The sequence below is a fragment of the Pleurodeles waltl genome, chromosome 1_2, assembly GCF_031143425.1.
Source record: "Pleurodeles waltl isolate 20211129_DDA chromosome 1_2, aPleWal1.hap1.20221129, whole genome shotgun sequence".
In the NCBI taxonomy this organism is placed as follows: Eukaryota; Metazoa; Chordata; class Amphibia; order Caudata; family Salamandridae; genus Pleurodeles; species Pleurodeles waltl.
In genome coordinates this window covers 592,702,452-592,725,995 of record NC_090437.1, presented here as the reverse complement: position 1 = coordinate 592,725,995, position 23,544 = coordinate 592,702,452, and the positions used below count along the sequence as shown (strand labels likewise).

Sequence of the window (23,544 nt, the reverse complement as noted above, 5' to 3'; positions counted from 1 at the left end):
CCCAGTCAGATGGCAGGCCCAAGAATGGAATTTGCAGATGGTCTGGAGGGTGAGTGTTAATGGAAATGAGCCACACCAGTGGGTTAGTGTAGCCAGGTCTTGCTCTCATGGAGAGGAATCCTCCATCTTGAATTTTTAAAGTGCAGTACTTTGTGGGACAAGAATATACCACACTTTGAAGGAAGCATTTTTGATTTTGGGTGGCATCCTGCACCTTAATGGACAGGGGTGCCCCATGCTTGTCATCCTAGATCACTGATGAAGTATGTGAGAGCTGCATAGCAACTCAGATATGCCGCCTGGAACTACAAGAAAAGGAAGGGCTGCCCTGCTGGTACCTTGGTCTGCACTCCAAAGATTGCACTCTAAAGGACCGCTCCTACTGCACACTGGGAACTAGATTCCTGAGGGCTCTGTCTTGCTTCTAAAGGGATTAAGGAGTGGACTCCCTGAAAGCAACAGGTTAACAGAGCTTCCCTGCACCATCTGCCTCAAGAAGTCCCCAGCCTGGAGTGCATCCAGTGGACTTTTAAGGATTTGGCCAGGTACTTTGTCGGAATTGTAGTTCCAAACTTCCAAGGACCATCTCAGAGCTTCTAGATCCTTAGATTTGTGTTTTTGGTACATTGAACCCTCAAGGGGAACTTCAGGAAAATGTTCCAAGTGTTTAGAGAAAATTGGAGCCACTTTTCGGAAATAGCTCCTTAAGTGGACCAACCTGACTTCAAGAGTCAAGCAGACTTCCTTCAACTGCAACACGGCCTGGTTTTCAGGTCCGTCGCGCTGAAAGCTCTAGAGCTCAAGACTTCCAGGATTTGACTGGGGTCTCGCAGAGAAGCAATCTGATGATGTTGGATCAAAATCGGTCCGCTGTAGGGGACCACACAACGTTGAGAGAAAATCCTCCAGAAACGTTTCTAAGTCCGAAGGTCAAATTTCGACTGGGGCCTCCTGCTCGGTATACCTGAGCAGGGCTCCATCATGGTCGGCCTCAAATTGTGACTTTGCCTGGGACAAGCCTCTGGTTGGTACCATTGGTTTTTAGGTACTAGAAAGCACATTTTTAAATGTATTCTTTAAAAAGTCTTATCTTGGGTCCCCTTCATTGGATTTTTGTCATTTTTATATCATTTTAAAGATACAAATATTTCTTATTTTTATAAATTGGCGTGGGATTTTTATTGTGTGTTGTGTCTTACTAATGTATTGGTGTATTTAAATGCTTTACATACCTGTTTCCTGAGTTAAGCCTGTCTGCTTGCAGCCAGCTACCAAGAGTTGAGCCAGGGGTTAATGTATGGACACCTTGACAGGACCTTATTTTGCATTGGTGGCCTTATTGCTAGTGGTAGATGCATTCTTACCCCTAATAATAATCCACCTTCCAACAAATTCCAACAGAACACAAACCATACTTGCCGAAAACACACATTGACATACACCCATGACGCAACATACACACACCATTAACACTGCACCAACACACAACCATAGCAACCAACACAGCTACACACTCAACTACATAGACACACCCACCACAGCACAACTACACACATCACAATAACGTCCACCACACAGCAACAACACTCACATGAATGTGTCACACAGCAACACAAATTACACAACAACATCAGTCTCACATGCAAGTGACACACATACAGACACAACCACATCACACACTTCAGCTCCCTCCACCTCAACCAGCCAATCCACTCACACACACATACACATACTGACTTACATACATGACAGATAGCACAAACCTACCCATACAGGTCCCCTTTGTAATGCAAACACATGGACACCATTGTTCAATGTGGTGCCAGCATTAATTTTGCCATGAATAATGACACCACAATGAGAGTTGTATATGTGTACGATATGTGCGTTGTGGCAGTGTGTCCCCAGCCATGTGTGAGACAATTGTCCACCCTGACATATGCATGTCACAATGATTTTTAAAAAAGGTACTGTGACCTGTATATGCCTGCAGTGGTCCCACGCAACACACCCTGGCATTGCGGTATCCCTACCTTTGAGTTCAGCGATGGGGGGTAGGTCATGTTGTCACTGTGGGTCATGAGCAGCAGTGACAGCGGGTTTTGTCCAGTCATGTCAAGTTGAAGACGGATATGAAATGAAGAAAAAAGGTGAGTTTTTACCCTTTACCCCACAATCTGCCAACTCGAAAGTGGAGGTCAGACCGTCACTTTTGTTCTTGGTGGTAGGGCACATCCGAATCTCCACGGCGAAGAGGGTGGCTGAGGACCCACTGGCAGCCACTTTTCTCTATCCCTCTGTCGACTCAGGCCATGCTTCTTGGCAGAGACGGTGGGACGAATGCCAGCTTTTGTCTATGGGACTGCCAACATCTAAATACAGCGGATGCGCTGTCACAGCGGCACATCGGTTTTCAGTTGAAAGTTGGTGGTGGGACCATTACCGCAAACATCTAAATCAGGCCCAAAATCTGGGCTCATTTATTGAAGGGCAGGCTTTCCAGACAAAAGGTCAGAAGAGAACTTACTAAAGGGTGGAGGATGACAGAGTCTAGCAGTGCTGCAGGAGGTGGGTGTCAGGATTTCAGTCGCAAATCACAGAGGGAAGGGGTTTACTGCTAAGGGCGTTGTACCATGAATTAATTGTATAACCACAAAACTCAAACAGCAGAGAAAATGGAAGCTGTAGGAGACTGGGCAGTGGAGGATCAGAAAGATAGACTAGTAATGACCCATAGTGGATGTTGTCAGTTGCAGTTCACATCCATGTCACTAGTGGCAAAGCATTGATACACACAGAGCTCTTAGCCTGGCAATGGTCAGTAGTTGTATTGTCTCTTTGCTTTGTTCAGAATCAACTTCATTCTGCATTCCTCACCTTTGTAATTTTCCTCTTCAGGCAGTTCCTTCATGTAGGCCTTTCCTAGACTCCTTTCTGTATGATGTTTCTGTTTTTTTGTCTACTTGTATTTTAGAGCATGAACATCTGCAGCTGGCCATTCATCTCCAATGCCTGGGCATCCTGGAGAGCCATGCCTGTATCCAGGTCAACACCTGCTCTCATGACCACATTCTCATCCCAGGTTTCAGATAAGCTTGTGCTTACTATTGGGCTTCAGCTCACACTATCTTTACTACATAATAATCCTTACTGCCGACGTCTAGTACTCATTTAGCTTTTGTTCCAAATACTCTAAGAGTGCATGTATGGGCAAATCCGTAATCAGAAGCTACTCCACCCCAGGTTTGCCGGTGTAGATCTGCAATAGCAAGCACTTCTTTTTCTCCTTCTATCTTTGCTGACATATTGCTTTGTCAGAACCTCCAGAGAGAGGATGGACATCCAGGACTTTCAGCAGATCTACGTCTTTGACCAAAGCTTGATAATGAGATGGACATTGTGTAAGAGCTGGAGCAGTACTATTGTATCATCTTTGATAGTGGTAAATGGTTTACTTGTCAAAGGACATTTTAAGGCATGTGTTTGTTTTGGCTGAGAACAGGGCAGAGTTTATTGACATGCGTAAAGTAAACAACTGATCATAACACAGTAATATACGTAAAACAACATGGCACGACTTTAAAAAATATAGCAAGGCACATCAAAACAGTCAAAACAGAATGTAACACAACAACTGCAGAACAACCCAACACAATCATATTGCAATAATGTAGCACAAAAACACAGCATTTAGGCTGAATATCACCAGGTTTTAAGGTGCCCCGATTCAACCTTGCAGGTCCAGGTATTGCTTTATATGCTTTTGTCAGCACACCAATCACGTCCCTAGTAGTCACATGCCAGGCACTGACAACATTTGTTTTATATGTTCACGCAACATAATATTTTCTGGCTCCATTAAAATATGAACTTGTAAAGCTTTGCATGCTCAGATACGGATTCATATTAAATTTTTAGCACTGCCATCATAAGTCTTGATGGCCACCCCTATTGCACTTCCTCCATATATCCAGGTATGTATATGCCAGACATTGACACCATATGTTAAAGTAGTAACATGCCATACACCTATATGATATTTCTAGTAGTTAACCATTATTATCCCATGTTGAGGTATCCATGTATCAGCTATTGCCAACACACGCCTATCTATAGTCTCCTAGACAAGTGTAACTGCCTCAAGTGCTCAGGTTCAATTTTCACATGCCTAGGTACTGCATCACATGTGGAGGTACTGCCTTATATTTAAGGGAGACACCCATTATTCGGGAAGGTAGTGGCTTGCTAGTTATTGTCATGAAATTGGCCTAATGTGTTTTGATAGTTGTAGGTAGGCTTTGACATCTTATGCACAGATGCTCACATATAAGGCACAGAGAACATTTTCCTAGAACATCCTATTTCAGCAATTGCGAACATCACATGTCTAGGCGTGCATAGGTCAAGATTTACAATGTCATATGAAATATTGTTGTCATGTGTCTCAAACCTACACCATGTACTGAATTTGCGTGCACACAAATCCATAAGCACTATCTTTGAATGTCCGCTCTCCCCTCCCTCGAGGGGAACAATTATTTGAAGCCTTGTGTAGAAATTTTTTGCACACCTAATTTGAACTCAGGCGTACAAAACACTTAAAAATGTAGATTCACAAGCCTTAAAAGCAGAATCACTATTTGTGGGATTAGGTGTTTGCAAGGTATACTTTCTAATGTGGAAAGACTGCTTGTAAGGCGCAATCGATGCATTTGAAAATTTAGGGTTGGAGACACTCTAGGTGCTCCTGATTGGGCACATCCTGATTGTGCAGATAAACACCCACAGACACTGCGATTTGTGTGCGGACGTAGATACCCCTTTCATTTTTCTACCCTGGATTCATATGCAGAGTTGAGCCTGTCAAAAGCAGGATGTGTATTTGCAGTCTGAGAAGGGAGAGGGAGCACAGCAAGTTTTGATTGAAGGTGTAGAAGAAGCCTTTTGTACACAAGAAACTTAGGGGCATATTTATACTATGTTTGCGCCGAATGTGCGTCAAAATTTTTGACGCACAATCGGCGCAAACCCTGCCCCATATTTATACTTTGACGTCCGACCCCGCGGGTGTCAAAGTTCCACCATGTGCATAATTTTTTGGAAGGGGGAACCAGCCTTGCGTTAATTATATGCAAGGTAGGCGTTCACTTCCAAAAAATGACTTTATGGCCTGTGCCCCATATTTATACTCTGATGTCATTTTGACGCACAGGAGGGGGCAGGCCTTAAAAAACGGCACCCAGCCTGATGGGCGCCGTTGTTTTACGCCTGGGTCAGGGCAGGCGTTAAGGGACCTGTGGGCTCAGAAGGAGCCCAGAGGTGCCCTCCCATGCCCCCAGGGACACCCCCTGCCACCCTTGCCCACCCCAGGAGGACACCCAAGGATGGAGGGACCCATCCCAGGGAAGTTGAGGTAAGTTGGGGTAAGTGTTTTTTTCGTTTTTTTTGTGGCATAGGGGGGCCTGATTTGGGCCCCCCTACATGCCACTATGCCCAATGACCATGCCCAGGGGACATTAGTCCCCTGGGCATGGCCATTGGGCAAGGGGGCATGACTCCTGTCTTTGCTAAGACAGGAGTCATGTCAATGGAGGTTGGGCGTCAAAAAAAATGGCGCAAATCGGGTTGAGGCCTGAATTTTGCCTCAGACCTGACTTGCCCCATTTTTTGACGCCCAACCTCCATTTTCCCCTACGCCGGCGCTGCCTGGTGTGAGTCATTTTTTTTGACGCACACCAGTCCGCAGAGCCGGCTAACGTCATTCAATAAATAAGGCGCCCGCATGGTGCTTTGGAATGGCGTTAGCCGGCTGTAAAATTTTTGACGCACAACATCGTTGGCACAGTTGTGCGTCAAAATGTATAAATATGGGCCTTAGGATTCTCTCAAGGAGGATAAAAAGCACATATGCAAATAAATATTTGTGTGACATTCACGCAGGTTTAGGTTTCCAATGGTGAAAAACACTACCAGATGCTACACACTTAGGTCCTAATCCAGCGGTTCCCAACCTTTTGAATCAGTGGACCCCCACTTTATCAAAACTGGAACCTGGGGACCCCCACTGAATCATTATTGGAATCATTATTGGAATCTGGGGACCCCCTACTGAGTCACTGATGAAAGCTGGGACCTAATCTGTTAAAATTATTACATTTTCTAAGCAGGCACGGACCCACTGAGGAGGCTTTGTGGACCACCAGGGGTCCCCGGAGCACAGGTTGTGAATCACTGTCCTAATACATTCCTGTTTTAAGGCTTCTGAACTTTTTACTGGATTGTTTGAAAACGGAATACTGAGTAGACTCTGGCTATCTATTAGATGATGTGGTTAGGATGCAGAATTTGGGCTAGTGCGCTAACTATGGTGTGCCAATACTTGATAAGGGGCTCTACTTTAGGTGCTCCTGACCATTTCATTTCCACAGATACTCCACCATAAGCACCACACATACAGCCCTTGGGAGCCCTTATGCCTGCTTTATTATCATCCTGGGCATATCCTTGATACCATCCTTAATAGAAGTGTCAGATAGCAGGTCTCCCAATCTGAAACAACGATAGTAATGACCCAGCCAAATGCATGATGTTTGGGCAGCAAAGCACTACACCCACACTTGCACAGAAATGAAGATTTCTCACTTCCCAGTTGGGGTGTGCAACAGTTTTGATTTCTGAGAGAATCTCCCATAGACGGTGGTATTAGGCCTAGTCCTTTTTCAATGTCAACATAGTTTGGTTATGCAAATATTTGCATGTGAGTGCCATTGGGCGCTAAAAATTAATGTTTTTTTCTCACGAGTTTACATTAAAGCATTTTTCAGGCACCTTTGAAACTGGATGGATGTGCACAATTCTTTTTTCTCAGGACAAGTAAAGGAGACATGAAATTGCACATTTTAACATGGAAGTTCAAGTGCAAAATACTTTGCAAACTATGTGCATGAGAATAGATGTAAGTTTGTGAGAGAGAAAAAAAACTTTTGCAACCTCGGACAGGCCTTTGCACAACCCCTTCTCAGGCATGAATTTGAATGAAGAAGACATAATTAAAACGTTGTCTCTCGTTAAAACTTTCTCAGAGCTGGGCATATTCTATTTAACACAACGTTTTGAGAGCATAATTGGGAGGGTGGAATATGAAAAGTCATAATGAGCAATTCATGACTGAAGTAAACCAATTCAAGTTTGGAGGACAAACCAAATAAATATACGCAATCCACAATTGCATCTCCACATGGGTAAGGATTCATCATGGATGGTCCATTTTGTCTTCTCAGTGGTGACTAGGTTCTCCATTCTGGTGTTGAACCTGTCATGGTAAATTGTTATTGGCTTTTGAATACCCACTCTGTTTTGAGTACTAAAGTATGTGCTGATAGCCCTCATATTGCCCTTTCCAGCTCTCACATTTTGGAGCATCAACAAGCTTGCACAGAGTATTCACTATTAGGCAGAGTACACCTAGTACTTGAACACTTGCACAGAGAACAGTACTAACATGATGATGTTCCCCTTGTCCGTATGATGGCAAAACAAATGGCAAAAACAAATACACCCATTTCATTTGTAAACACCACTTATTCCTGTCACATGTTTCCTGTAGCACGTTTATGTGACCAGTCCGTGAATAGTGACAGAATGTGCTGCATTCCATTGCAACTGCTCCACTGAGACATCTGGTTATTCTCTCTGGATCTTTCTTCGTACTCAAGTCTATAGTCTTCGTTTTCAGTTTATATTCATGGCTGTGTTCTAAATTCTTCATCTTAAATTTAAGTTTAATCTTTACAAGTTTATCCAGCACCATCAGTTCAGTATTTATAACCCAGAAGATTTACCAGAATGGCTAATCCTATCAAATCAACTAGCACCCAGAAGTTATTTTTATAACATTGTGGACTTTCTTCTACGATACAGTTCGAATTAGAATCCCATGAACTTTCCTGTGAGACTTGGCCCTCTCTGCAGGGTCAGACGCAAACTTTTTGACTTAACCCTCTTGTTTTCTCAACTCGCTTTTGTTGGTTTTTGGGTCTCTGTGCACTTTATCATTGCTAACCAGTGATAAAGTGCATGTGACATAGCACAATTGGCTTACACGTAATCGCCACATTCAATTTATCCTCTAGTAAAGTGGTACTACATACACCCAGGGCTTGTAAATGAAATGCTATAACAAGAATGCAGCACTTATTATGCCATCCACTGCAGCAGCCTTTTAAAACATGTCCTCCCTTTGCAGCATGTGTGTTCAGTTTCAAATTGACATTTTCACCTGGCAAAACAAATCTTTTGCCAGGTCTAGCCCTTCCTTTGTAATACATATCAGTCAACTCTAGGGTAGGCCCTAAAACGCCGATAGGGTACGGTGCAGTGTATTTAAAAGCTGGACATGTACTTTTAAGTTGTACATGTCCTGGTAGTGAAAAACTTTCAAAATCATTTTTCACTATTGCAGGACCTATCTCTCTGATAAAATAACAATTGATTACCTTATTACATTTATTAAGTGGTAACTTGTCATTCTGCCATCCTGATGCTCTGGCAGGTCCATCCAAATTCTACCTACTTGCGTATTAATTCTATGTAAAAGGGGCTTGATCTCACCCCCTGAAATTAGAAGATGAAAGCCTTGAACAACATGCAGGGACAGGCTTCCAGTTGACAATGACCCTTAAGTACATCACACCATAATTACAGAGGCTACATTTGTTGTCCATGGTCTTAAATGCAGAATTAAAGGTACTCTGTATTTCTCATTTATGTTTCTAAGGGCAGACTTTTGCAGACCTCTGAAGTCCCTCCTCAAAATACCAAGGAAAATGTACTTCAAGGTAATTTTTTTCAGGTTGATTAACCACAGGTTATAAATATGAATCCAAAGGCTATTGTGCCAGAGTCAGGTTGGCCTAGCCTCAGCCATAATGATGATGGACTTGTACCCCCTTCTTCTGGCGGTCACATTACAGAACCAAGAAATACAAACATGGAGGGTTGTGTTCATGGTTGCTACGTGTAAAGCACAATAGTGCACAGGTTTTCTACAATCAAGGAGAAAAAAGAAAGATCTTCTTCCCATAGCTTCAAAAATTAGGACAACCTAAAGGGGGACAATATTAGGCAGTGTTGGTCATTTATTGGAACTCATATGGCGTGGAATGATGGGTGGCTTCTTTGAATGGGGTATGGCTAATGAAATTGGGACCTGCAGAATTATGAGGTCACCAATATACCACTTTCTCCCGAGTTTTGGCTAAATAATAGTTATCACATATTCATGTTGTTTTACTATTTTCTTGATCGAGGGATTCTGTTGAGAACTTTCATTTTTCACAGGTGTTTCATTTTAAGGGTTTAATTACTGATTTTAAGATCTACCTAGATCAATTTAAAAAAAAATGTAATATAGTTTATGAGATAGTCCAAAGACAGCACAAGCTCCCAAATGTGTGTACACTGTTTCAGCATAACCTGCTCAAGAAAAGAACGAACAAGATATTAAACAATTTATATATTTACTGAGCCTCAGCTTATTTCCCAAGAGGCTCGCCATAACCCTGAGGTTGGAGAAACAGACATCTCAGAAAAAATGTAATTGTTTTCCTATCTCAGTCTCCTGACATCTGCTCTTCTGCCATGTTGTCTGACACAAGGGAAACAAACTCTCATTCAAGTTTCTATGAAAGTAGCAGTAAAAATGGCGATTTTGCTAAAGGCAAATAAAACGGCAAAACAAACTAGCTAATAATTCAGTGGTAATTAGTAAACGTTGTTCGACAAGTGGTGATGAGAGAGATAATTAACATAGTATGACTTAATCTAGTAAGAAGAACTCAAGAGAATACATTTAATTCCTATGGGTAGAGAGATATCCTTCACCCATAGCTTCATAAAATACGTACGAATTATAAACATATTGAAAAAACCTGCCTAAAAATGGGAATGTAAGGCAGGAAGCAAAAGGAACAACTTAAAGAAGGTTTCTGAGCAAAAGTCATCCTTTGGGAGGGAAAGGAGACGTCGTTGCAGTTGCTGATGCGATATTGATCCATTTATTTATCTGTTTTGCAGCTCCGTTCCCAAGTCTGTATTAAAGAATTAGACATTGTCTTGGGCTGAGATACACCGCAGCCTTGAAAAGTTTAACACGCATTGGTGAAGCCATTAGGCTTTAATATTTATAGTGTAAAATATTATTGTATTTATTATGATGTTTTTATTGTTTAGTTTTACAATGAAGGTCCAGAATTACAAAGACTTTGCGATGGGTTTGCATTATTTTATTTTTTTAACATAAATCTGTCGCACAGTGTTGGCCAGGTGTTTGCAATCGAGCGCAAATTGTGATTTGCATTGTCAAAAGTAACTCAAAACTGAGCAATGTGTGCTGACTTGTGTTACTTTGCGTCAAGGGCTGTCCCTTGGGTGATGCATGGGCCTCCACAATCATGCACCCATCGGTTTTGAAGCAAATCTTTATACACACGTGATTTGCACCAAAACCTGCTCCTCTTTAAAGTAGGCATAATGAGGGAAAATGTTTTTACTTCTCCTGTTTTTCCCTCTTTACATGTGGGCTGCATTCTTCAGCACATATATAAAGTGGGAAACGCCTATAAGCACAATTTTTGTGCCGGATGGGAACCCCATCTTTGCAAAAACTATGCTTACCACAACACAGACACCTGTGCGCTATGGCACAAGGGTCTCTGTGCTAGTGCATGGCAGTATAAAGTGCGCCAGCGCACAGAGAGAGCTGAACAGCAAAATATCTTTGCAGATATGGCTCTGTTCTGCTCTCTGCCATTCACACAAGACAGTGGAGTAACTTTGCTTGATCCACTGCGTTGCATGACTTCTTAGTAAATCTTTGCCATTTTGAAAGCAAAATTAATAGTATGCTTACTTAGGAAGCTCTAATCAATTGTTATTCTGATTTCTTAGTAGTGTTTTTTCTTGGTGGCTTCAGCTCTGAATTAACATTTTCTTTAGAATTTATAATATTTTTCAAATCTAAGTCAGGCTGATATAACATTCCCAGTGTACATGATAAATGTGTCCTTAATATGTTTACTGCTGGCAAAAGTACCAGTGCCATGCTATAACCTGACTTGTGCGATACAGCTGCTGGTACTTCTGCAAGGAATAATCTCACAAATGTGAATTTACGACATCTCCCAAGAATTGGTAGATTTAACTTTACCATCCCATTTCATGGTATCTAGTTTTGCAGTAGGAAAATAAATGAGTTTAGTATGGTGGAAATGCGTGCCTTTCCTGTGGTCATTTCCTTTTCTTCTGAATTACTACATATTTCTATATATACATTGTTATGTCCTATTCTGTTATGTGAACTTGTAAAGCACTTATCTCACCTATGAGGGTATCCTGACACTAGAACAAGGTGAAGAGACTGTGCTGGTCGAGTCTGAGGTTTAGAAAACAATCACATCATGAGTTTCTTGCAGATTCGGGGACCGAGAAGGTTGCTCTAATGTACGGAGAAGGTTGCTCGAGACTTTGGAGAGAGGTAAGAGAAGTTGTGACACCACCTCTGACTGCAGATGCAGGATATGTGTAAGAGCAGGGGGCTGGCCAATTAGCTGTTCAGGAAGGTAGGTACCAAATTGTGCAGGGCTTTGTATGTGTGTGTGTGTAAGGAGCGTGAAGAATGCAATTTCTTGGCTTGGGTACCAGGAATGGTTTAGGCCTGCGATCTGCTGGCCAGCAGAGTTCCATAGTGAGGTGTCCTTTCCAAAGAGTCCCACTTCATTTTGTCATTCAGTGTTAAGCTTCACACAGTTGGTCCTCATCCATCTTATGACATGCAGGCAAAGAGGCTTGTTCAAGTGATGGATGTTTCAACAGAGAGGGAAAGGATGAGCTGGGTATCTCGAGGTGGGAGATGACATTGATTCTGTGGGTATAGGTGATGCTGGTGAGGGCAGCCATGTAGATGTTGGACAGTGCTTAGTTGAAAGATGCTCCTTTGGCCACTCTGCAGATGACATTGGCTGGCCCACTGATTGTGTCTGGTGAAAAAGGAGCAGATTAGCAGAGAGTGGATACACGTATACTGGAATGTGGAGGTGTTGCTCATTTCGACACTTCTAGGGTAGACAGAGGAGCTCTTCACACGGGGAATAAAGATTCTGCCTTCTTGGTTTAAGTAGACTGAGACACTGTGGGACTGTTTGCAGTAGGGCACATAGGAAATGCTGCAAAAGTGGGTAGAGGAACCCCTTTGAATGTGTCCCTCATTGTTTAAGAAGTGGCCAGGAGCTTCCCCCACCCATGGGCTGATACCAGGCATAAACGTGGCACTCACAGTAACCCCTTTGGGACACTTTCTGGCCCTGTCAAAGAACAAAAGAGGACTGTATCTGCTGTCTGTGACCTTAGAAGAGCCACGACAACTGGATGTTCCCTCCCTCTTGTACCCAGGACAAATAGGTGGACTCCAAGGGCTATAAGGCTGATTTTGTGTTCCAACTACAGGGATGCAACAAGCTTTGCAAGGCCTTTTCTGCATTGGTCCACCTGACCAGCTCCAACTGAACCTTCCCTGAACCATGCTGCTGCCCTTTGCTGGAGTGAGTCTTGTCCACCGCAAGTGCTGACCCTAAAGTCCTAGACCCTTGCCTGCTATCAAAGTGTACCCCTCTTAATAGATCCTGAAACCTGGAAAACGTTTCTTCAGAGACTTCTGGAGGACTGGGATCAACCTGCCAAGCTGATCACTTGAAGGTGCATTGCTGCTGGGCCAAAGATTCAGTTTTCTCCCACTCTGAGCTTTTCGGCAGCAGCACGCCTGATTCAGTGGGGTCTTAAGGAGAAAGCTATCCCCTTTGAGCCCTCTTTGGCTACATCCTGCAGCCTTGCCCTACTGGTAGAATTCAAGCTCTAAGAAAGCAACTAAGTCTGAAGGTAGATATCTTCACTGGCTGAAGGCATAAAAAATACCCTGTCAAAGAGGGACCTTCTCTGGGTGCCCAACGCAATTTTCTCGGACTCTGAGCTTTCTAGCCAAAAGTCTGTTACTTCACCGAGACCTCGCCCATCAGCTATCTGACTACATGGAGCCCCCTTTGGCCACAGTTTACTGACTTGCCCCAATGACAATATTTGACTTTTATTTCAGAGACTCAGACCAGGATTTACTAAACTTTCACACAACACCAAGGAGAAAGAGAACTAGCTGTGCTGCACTGCGTGAAAGTGGAGAGAGCAGAAATGTACCATATTTACAAAGATATAGCGCATTTCTGTTCTCCATTTGTGCTGCCTCACTTGTGGTAGCCTGGCCCTATGCAGGCCTTCCTGCACAAAAAACTATTCTCAGAGATCATTCCTCTTTGTTTGTCTGCTGCACAATACCACACTTGGGAACAAGAAGTAACGAGAAGAAATAAAGATACTTCACAATGTTACATCAGCCTTGGGTAGGTGCACCATTTTGCAAAAACTCAGGTTTACAGACTTTAGTAAATCTGGTTTTGCATCAAAATCCTTGGGTGGATGCATAGGAATGTCCATGCTTCACCAATGGAGAGCCTCCCAGACACAAGGAATATTTAATTAACACTTGTCCTGCACCCTCCGTTGTCCCTCTATCAACCAGGCACGGGTCCCAGTCAGAAAGCAGCTGCTCTCAGAAACAGTTTTGAGTGACCACAGATGAAGGGTTGCTTATTTTACTGGTCACACCAAAAAGCACTGTCTTATGTTACTTGTTTTTTACTGAGTGTTGGACCTGACCCTTTCTGCAAGGTCATCCAAAACTTGTTGCCATCCTCCTCCCCTTTTTGCTGGATTCCTTTTTGTTGGTTTTAGGACCAGTGCTAAAGTGCATGTGCTCTCCACCTGAAACATGGCAACGTTGGCTTTTCCACAGTTGGCATTTTTAATATTTACTTATAAGTCCCTAGTAAAATGCACTACCTGTGTCCAGGGTCTCTAAATTAAATTCTACTAGTGGGCTTGCAGCACTGATTGCACCACCCACTGTAAAAGCCCTTTAAACATGACTCAGGCCTGGTGTTGCAGAGCCTGTTTGTGCAGTTTTAATCAATCAATCGAACCATGTTCTTATTTACAACTACTCACCTGTGAGGGTCTCAAGGCTCTGAACTGCCATGCCAATCTGGCAAGTTAACCCACTTGCCAGGTCCAAACCTTCCTTTTGATTACATATGTCATCCCTAAGTTAGGAGAAACACCCGGAAGAACGAGTCCGGAGACACGAAGTTGTGAAAAACGAAAGTGAAACAACGCTTTCGTTTTCCACGACTTCCTGGTTTTGGTATCTTAACCACGCATGTCTGAACAACGTACATGCGTGGTTAAGGTACAGAAGAAGGGAGTCGGAGTGGACGCGGTGAAGGAGGAAGTAAGTTGGGCTGGGACTGGGACTGGGGCTGTTTTTTGGGGGGGTGGAGGGCTCGTGGTGGTTAGGGTTTGGGGGGGTCAGGGTTTAGGTTTAAGAGTTGGGTTGGGGGTTGGGGTGTTGAGTTTTTAAGGGCGGGGTTGGGACTCAGGGTATTTTTAGTTTTTGGGGTGGGGTGGGGGGCTGGGGTGATTAGGGTTTAGGGGGGTGGGGGGTCAGGGTTTAGGTTTGTGGGGTGGGAGCTGGGGTGGTTTAGGTTTTAGGTGAGGGGGTTGGGGTTCTGGTAATTTGGGGGGTGGGGGTTGGGGTTGTTGTGGGGATGGGGGGTCACGGTAATTTTTGGGAGTGAGGGGCTAGGGGGGAGCATGCTGGATCATGCATGCTGATTGCTAATTCCTTTACCAGGAATGCGTTTACAACTGTAAAATCGTTGTAAACGCATTCGTGGTAAAGGCATTAGCGGTTAGAACGAGGTCGTTGTTACGACCTCGTTGTTGAGCCACGGGTGGTTGAGGCACCCATGGTTCCGACATATAACCCTAAGCTAGGCCCTGGACAGCCACAAGGGCGGGGTGCAGTGTATTTAGAAAGTTGGACATGTACTTTTAAGGTATAAATGTCCAGGTAGTGAAAAACTCTTAAATCTGTTTTTCACTACTGCAAGGACTATCTCTCCCACAGGCTAACATTGATATTGCCCTATTACATTTCATAAGTGTCATTTCCAATTGGGAAAAGATCGGACCCCTAAGTTTGGAGTCTCTGGAATCACAATTTAAAATCAAAATGTATGGTGAAGTCAGATTTTGAATTATAATTCTGAAAATCATAAAGTTAGCATATTCTTACTTTAAATCATTTAGTGCATACAGCCTGTCCCTGGATACATCTGGGTGGGTAACATCTGGGCTCTTGTGCATTACCTCAAGCTAACCACACACAAAGGGAGCTTAGGTGTGACTGAGTGGCCATCTGCATGTTGATGGGCCATCCTGGACAGGATAATAGAGAGGAGCTGACACATACAACTGACTGGACTGTGTCCTGAGCCCTCACAAAGGGCTACATATCCCTCTCTAGTGTGTCTGGAGCCAGGACAGGAAGGGAAGAGACTTTGTGTACTTGAAAGGCCTCTCTTTGAAGTCTCCCTCACTTCGGAGGCACCACTGGGTATAAGAATTGGATTTTTGACCCTACCATTCAGTACACTTCTGGACCTGGAGACATTCTGCCAGGAAGAAGGGCTGCTGTGCTGCTAAAGGGACTGTCACTCTGAAGAACTCTGCCGGCCTTTGGAGTACTCCTGCTTTGCTGTGCTGTTGCTTGCTGCCCTCCTTACCTCGGAGTGAGAAGGAATAGACCTGCATTTCAATATCCCTAGAACCAAAGTGACTCTAAAGGTTTGCAGGCTTGCCTCCTGTTCTAAAGTCTCAGAAACCTCAAAGACTTCACTGAACCCTGCTACAGCCCATGGATTCTGCCAGCTGTGTGTCCTGCCCTGCCAAGTAGTCCCAATAGAGTCCTGGGAAGTGGGTTCTTCAGCAATTTCCACAAAAACCCATGCATGGCCGTCATCACACCGGTTGCGTGGCTGGACAATGATGCATCGCCTTTATTGCAAAGAGTTTGAGGCAGCATCAATGCTCGAGGGCATTGCATCAACGACTGCATGGCTCGATGACAATGCAACCCTGACTGCATGGATTGGTACCAACGCATCACCTTCACATCATCCCCTCTGCTCCTCACATCAGGTCTTTGACGTCGATGCATCCTCCACCCAAAGGTGCTTTTGCAGTGGGACAAGTTTGCTCCTTGTATTTTACCCATGGTCCATTGCAGTTGGCTTAACTTTTCAGATTTAACCTGGTCTAGCGCGACCAGATCGCCCCGGTTGGCACTTTAAGCTTCTAAGTGCAATATTTGCAGCTATTCTTTAAAAAAGTCATATCTCGACTTCTATGTATTGGATCTTTGTTGTTTTGGTCTTATTTTGTTCATTAAATTTAGCTCTATTGTTCTAGCCTGGTGTGGATTATTTCTGTGTGGTGTTTTTACTGTTTTACTGTTTTAACGTGTTGCACAAATAGTTTACACATTGCCTGCTAAATTAAGCCGGCCCGCTCTGCGCCAAGCTACTAGAGATTAAGCACCGTTTAATTTATGATGTGTAAATGACTAACCCTGACCAGGATTGTGGTACCTACTTGGGCAGGATGTATATCTCTGCCAACGTCTAACACTAAGCTAGATAAAGCCAAACAAATCAGATTTTTGTGTGGCTTAGTAAATACAGAAATACATTTTGTCTGGGCCTAAGTCAGAAGATAAAACTTCAAACTGGAGTCGAAACTGGTTTCTGTTTTCAACCTTTGCCCCATCATGGTTGACCTTAACCCCTTGGGTGCGGGCGGTTCCAAGGCCTTCCTGAAAGTGTTTCCTGGAAAACGGACCATCCCCCACCCCCTCCCCCCGGGGCATATTTTTTTTTTAAAAGGTAGGTGCCCCCTGGGGGGGGTGGGGGCACGATCACTTTCGATCGCGCCCCCCCAGGGGCTAAATTTTATTTTAAAAAAAAAGAAAAGAAAAAAAAAGAAATGGAAAGGGGGGCGCCCGTAGGCAGGGCGACCCCCTGTGGGGCAATATTTTTTTTGTAGTTTTAGGGTTTCCATGGGGGCCATTTTGGCCCCCAAGGAAACCATCCAACTACTAAAAAAAATATAGATCTATATATATATAGATATATCTATGTAGATATATCTACATGGATATATCTATAGAGAGATCTATATCTATCTATCTATATATATATATATAGATAGATAGATATAGATCTCTCTATAGATATCTATGTAGATAGATATATCTATATAGAGATAGATCTATATATATATGTGTATATAAATATATATATATATATATATATATATATATATATATATAGATCACTTTTGTCAATACATGTGTGGTTTCCCTGGGGGCTGCGATCGGCCCCCAGGAAAACCAGACCCACATATAAAAGTGATATATATATATATATCTATAAATATATATATATATATTTGCCACCAGTTGTCTTGCAGTTGCAGCTTGCGTCTTCAAAGCAATGCACATACTTCAACTGACACATTTCAACTGTAGCTTTTAGGCAGCAATAAAAAAGTCAAGTAAGTATTGTGATTATGTTTCTGCTACAAAAGGATCAGACTTTTGTCTAGTGGCAGTTTTAGTGCCATAAAGAAGTGCAGAAGGTTTATATGCCTACTGCAAAGAGCAAATCCATATTTTATGTCAATAGCTGAGTACATTAATAAAGTCAGCCATTACCTGCGCTATAATACAAATGAAATGTATGTGCGTGGTGGGGGGCGGCTATGGAGAGATGAAGGGCACTTTTGCTGGGTGGTAATGAGGGAATCCGAGGAGGAGGGAGTGGGAGCACCAATAATGATTGTTGGACTGGGCGCAGGAGGTGCTAAAGACTGTGACGAATGGTATGTGACAAGGTGTTTTTTGAGTGTCTTGAAAGAACGTGCTGATTGAGGGAAGAAGCGCAGGTAAGGTGGCCTCTACTGTTGCACATATCTCACACACACCATCGATTTTGTGACTGTCTACGTAAGCTAGTGTTTTAGAGCAACAGTTTAGCCAATAGCAGTGATGGCATCTTGATGGATGACTGCTGCCGTCACTGGGGTTATAGAGGACAGCTCTGACATAGGATCAGAGACTGAGACATCAGATACTGAGACAGCATCTGAGGGATAGGACAATGGTGCAGACTCTGGGAGTGATTTTTCAGTCGCAGGAGTCCCATTCGATAACTCCTCTTCCAGTAAATTATGAGGGAGGTGATGAAGACAGTCCTGCTGTCCCTTCACAAGCACAGTCTGTGCAATGGGGTAATAGTGGGTTAGCCCAACCCAGAGAGCAGGTGAATGCGGCGGCAAGCAGCGAGAGAGAGTGCTCTCTTGGGAGCTTCCCAATTTATTTCAGCCCCAAATTCCACCGCCCAAATCGTATTGTGGAGACATCAAAATTATCTATCACAAAACAAACTGGTTTTGTAAGGCAGGCACCTGTGTTTTTGGTCCTGGGTTCGGCGGCCATATAGAGAAACATACTAAAGCCAAACATTTCTGGAAACTAGACATTCGGGGAAGTCCACAGAGGTGCGACTTGTGTGGATTCCCCAAAGTTTTCTTACCCAGAATACCCTGCAAAGCTGAAATGTTGAATAAAAACTCTATTTTTCTCGCATTTCTGTCACACAAACTACAGGAATATGCTGGGATCCACAAAATTCCTACCACCCAGTGATTCCTCACCTGTCCTGATAAAAACACTACCCCACTTGAGTGCCTATACCTAGTTCCTGCGTCAGGAATGGATCACCCCAGGGTCAACAGCTGCCTCATGTAAGGACCAACATTGACCGTTGTGTGATCTATTCCTGTCACGGGCACCAGGCCTACCCACACAAGTGAGGTACCATTTTTATCGGGAGACTTGGGGGAACACTGGGAGGAAGGAAATTTGTGGCTCCTCTCAGATTCCAGAACTTTCTGTCACCGAAATGTGAGAAAAAAGTGTTTTTTTAGCCACATTTTGAAGTTTGGGTAACAGAACCTGGTCAGAGCCCCACAAGTCACCCGATCCTGGATTCCCCTAGGTGTCTAGTTTTCAAAAATGCACAGGTTTGGTAGGTTTCCCTAGTGCTGGCTGAGCTAGAGGCCAAAATCTACAGCTAGGTACTTTGCAAACAAAACGTCAGATTTCAATGTAAAAATGAGATGTGTCCAAGTTGCGTTTCCTGTCGTGAGCATTAGGCCTACCCACGCAAGTGAGGTACCATTTTTATCGGGAGACTTGGGGGAACACAGAATAGAAAAACAAGTGTTATTGCCCCTTGTCTTTCTCTACATTTTTTCCTTCCAAATGTAAGACAGTGTGTAAAAAAGACGTCTATTTGAGAAATGGCCTGTAATTCACATGCTGGTATGGGCACCCCGGAATTCAGAGATGTGCAAATAACCAGTGCTTCTCAACACCTTATCTTATGCTCATTTTGGAAATACAAAAGTTTTCTTGATACCTATTTTTCACTCTTTATATTTCAGCAAATGAATTGCTGTATACCCGATATAGAATGAAAACCCATTGCAAGGTGCACCTCATTTATTGGCTCTGGGTACCTAGGGATCTTGATGAACCTACAAGCCCTATATATCCTCGCAACCGGAAGAGTCCAGCACACGTAACGGTATATTGCTTTAAAAAATCTGACATTGCAGGAAAAAGTTACAGAGTAAAACGTGGAGAAAAATGGCCGTTTTTTTTCAGCTCACTTTCAATATTTTTTTATTTCAGCTGTTATTTTCTGTAGGAAAACCTTGTAGGATCTACACAAATGACCCCTTGCTGAATTCAGAATTTTGTCTACTTTTCAGAAATGTTTAGCTTTCCGGGATCCAGCATTGGTTTCACACCCATTCTTGTCACTAACTGGAAGGAGGCTGAAAGCACCAAAAATAGTAAAAATGGGGTATGTCCCAGTAAAATGCCAAAATTGTGTTGAAAAATGTGGTTTTCTGATTCAAGTCTGCCCGTTCCTGAAAGGTGGGAAGATGGTGATTTTAGCACCAGAAACCCTTGGTTGATGCCATTTTCAGGGAAAAAACCACAAGCCTTCTTCGGCAGCCCTTTTTTCGCATTTTTTTGAAGAAAACAAAATTTTCACTGTATTTTGGCTAATTTGTTGGTCTCCTCCAGGGGAAACCACAAACTCTGGGTACCATTAGAATCCCTAGGCTGTTGTAAAAAAAGGACGCAAATTTGGCATGGATAGCTTATGAGGACAATAAGTTATGAAGGCCTAAGCGCAAACTACCCCAAATAACCAAAAAAGGGCTCAGCACTTGGGGGGGAGGAGTGGGGGGGGGGGAAAGGCCCAGCAGCTAAGAGGTTAACTACAAAGTGACTGCAGTTAGCGCTTAATGTTTTTTGGCATTATTTTCACTATAAACATTTTAAATTTCAGAACTCGGGGTTCCCTTTTTTGGATTTGTGTCACTTTGTTTTCATTTTAGTTACTAAAATAAACTCTATTTTTCTATTCTGGTTTGGGATTTTTCTTGTGTTGTGTTTCCAGTTTATTTCCTTTTAATTACAGCAGAAATATTTCACACATTACATCCAAGTTAAATCTGACAGCGCTGTGCCATAGCTACCAGGAGGTTGACCTCAGGTTAATGTAGTGACTATAGATGTCCACCCTGACAAGTGTTATGGTTATTACGTAAGGCAGGTACCCAACTCTCTCAAGAAATACCTCAGTTTCTTACAGTTTTCAATCCATGGAAAGAGCCTGAAGAATTAAAGGTACAAAGTTCATTTGAAAGACACCTGTATTTGCAGGAGGGAACTGAACACGATTCTACTTGCTAGAATGTCGGACAAGTGAGAGGGATACATTAATAGATTTAATGGGCACATTTATTATGTAAGATGCGATTCAGTAATAATCATAAGAGTGTTTGAAGCAATACCTGACACATGGGGAAAGCCCTTCATTCCAATACAGAGTACATGTAGGGAAGGAGAAGAGGTTATTAGAAGAGCATTCGAACATGAGGATACAGCGGTGATTAACCAGGTGGGAAAGCATATATTATAAACAGAAGGTGATTTAAATAGGCTAATATCCAGAAAATAGATATAAAGTGAGATCTTTGTGGGGCTCTTTTGCTTAAAAAGGCAACAACACTCTTCCAGCTAAAGCAAAGTTTGGTGCATTGGTGAGTAGGTCGGAATAAAAGGTAGGTCCAGTTCCAATAAAATATGCTTTGCAGTATAACTAATCAAGTATTTGTTGTCACTTGTAATGTGATAATTTCAAATATGTGTTACCTTTTTCCAACTAAATGTGGAATTCAAGATAGAAATCAGTTTAGCTTTTCAGGTCGGATGATTCGGAGCTCAGTCATTGCTCTACTAAAAAAAACATAGACCAGTGTTGTAACAAAGGCCCCCATGGCCCCTGCGGTGCGGGGGGCAAACTCCAGGGGGCCCCCACAGCACAGAACCCGGCCTGAGAGCTAATGAGGAAGTCCAACGGGGGTGTTCAATGTACTTTGCAGAGGGCCCTCTCAAGTTTCTTTAGGCCATTGCCGTAGACTCCTCTTTCTTAGTTTGAGAATCATCATCTCATTTCCTAATGAAGACTAAATTATCGCCTTCTGGAACATACCCATTCAGCATAAGAGGATAAGCTTTCAAGTTCCCCTTCACCTTGCTTCATTTGCCCCGAGCTTGCTTGAGTAATAGCATGCTGACAAGAGAAGAGGTTTCTTTTCCATTCTGGGTCTGTAAAAATCCACTACCCTTCAAACCACCAACATATTTTCTACAACATGGTGAAATCCCTGATGAAAGGCAACTGCTCAAAGACCACAAAGTAGCAAGCAAGTTTAACAGTTCCTTCCCTTTGGAGAGTCAAGGCCTTTGATATTGATTCTGAAGTACCTTTAATCCTTTAGAAAGGTTCTTCAAAACCATAAGTTATTTTTCTTTTGGCATTAGCCTGAGTTCTAGTTTTTGTGGTTAATAAACAGATCTTTATAATAACAAAACACACCAAAATAAAAAGATGTCTGCATATTTTCAGCGATTAAACACCTCACTATATAGGAAGCCAAAATGTTATAGACACCATAGAATGAGTTGATATGAGTTCACTAGAGATTTAAAAACACTAAAAGTCCCATTCGCCATGCAGTTGACACATGTTGTAAATACACACCAATGCATTAACCATACTGTAATATCAAAATGGTAGTTTTTTTCAATTATATTATGTATTACAAATGATAGCAACTATTTGCTAAAGGAGTTCTTTAGTCATCCTAACGATGTCTCAGTCTTTCACACCAGTGATGTACAATGCCCCTAGTTCTATTAATATACTACCATCTACACAGATAGAAATCTAGCAGCAAAGGCATGTTAAAATGACAGTAAGCCAGTTCCACTTGAGGAAAAATAGTGGACCTCTGACTACATTCTTGATTAAATAAAGGCATCACACTGAGTTACTGAGGTCATCAACGTACATCCACTCTCCATTTCCATCCATGGCACAGCCCAAGATGCGCATAGGAGCCCAGCCAACATGCAGTCAACAAGTTGTTTGTCGAGATATCATAACCTACTAGATGAACTTTTCTGCCTGATGTGTTTTGCTTACAAGTCAACTCCTTGTGCAATTTCATGACTGAGCAAAATGACACACTGTCAGCTATATGACTTTGGCATGCCCACAGCCTTACATCTATGTCATATTCAACATATGTTTGCCCATTTAATGCCATGTTGTCTCCCTGATACATACCCCAACCCATGACGTGTTATTAACATCGATTGTCTGGTGTAGTAACAGTAGTAGTAGTGACACTAGTAGTGTTAGTAGTTGTAATGTAGCAGAATTAGTTGTAGCAGCACAGCAATAGGAATTCCCTATACTAAGAGTCTGCAGCTCTTTCTGTACTCTGGATGTATGACAGTACTACTAGCTAACTGCTGACACTAGATCCTGAGGGTAGCAGTTGGCATTCCTGATGATGCTGTTGGCACAAGAGATCAGCTGTAGCCTGTCCATAGGAGCTGAAGGGTCATGCCCTCTCATCTGTTGCCCATCAAGAAGAATGTCTGTCAGGCTGAGCAATGGCCAGCCTGACACTCTTTATTTTCAAGTCAGGAAGCCAGGAGCTAGACATGGTTAAATGTGCAGGCTCCTGGCTGCCTGAGCTGAACTTTGTTGAGCTGACGATGTCACAGCTCCTGTGAGTGTGTGCTGCTCAACTCAGCAAATGACCTCAAGGCCCTCCTCCTCATGATGAGGGGAGGTGTCACTAATTGCCTAGGACCTAGGCGCTTCGGATTTAATCCCTGAAGTGCCCAGGGCCAAGTGTCAATCAGTGACACCTTGTCATGGAGTGGGGTGGGGTCAGCCACTCTCACTGACCCCATCCCACTCTGTGAGGAGGAGGGACTGCTGCCTCCCCTCACTGGCTGATCTATGGTCAGCCAATGAGGAGAGGCAGCAGTCCCAACCCTCCTGGTACCTGCAGGTAAATGTTTTTTTTTTTATTTTAATG

The 23,544-nt window shown here is 43.1% G+C and overlaps 1 protein-coding gene across 1 annotated transcript in view; it reads right to left on the bottom strand.

Moving 5' to 3' along the window:
* NDST4 (N-deacetylase and N-sulfotransferase 4) overlaps positions 1 to 23,544 on the bottom strand; it is a 1,173,706-nt gene that overhangs the window by 7,291 nt on the left and 1,142,871 nt on the right. The window lies entirely within an intron of this gene.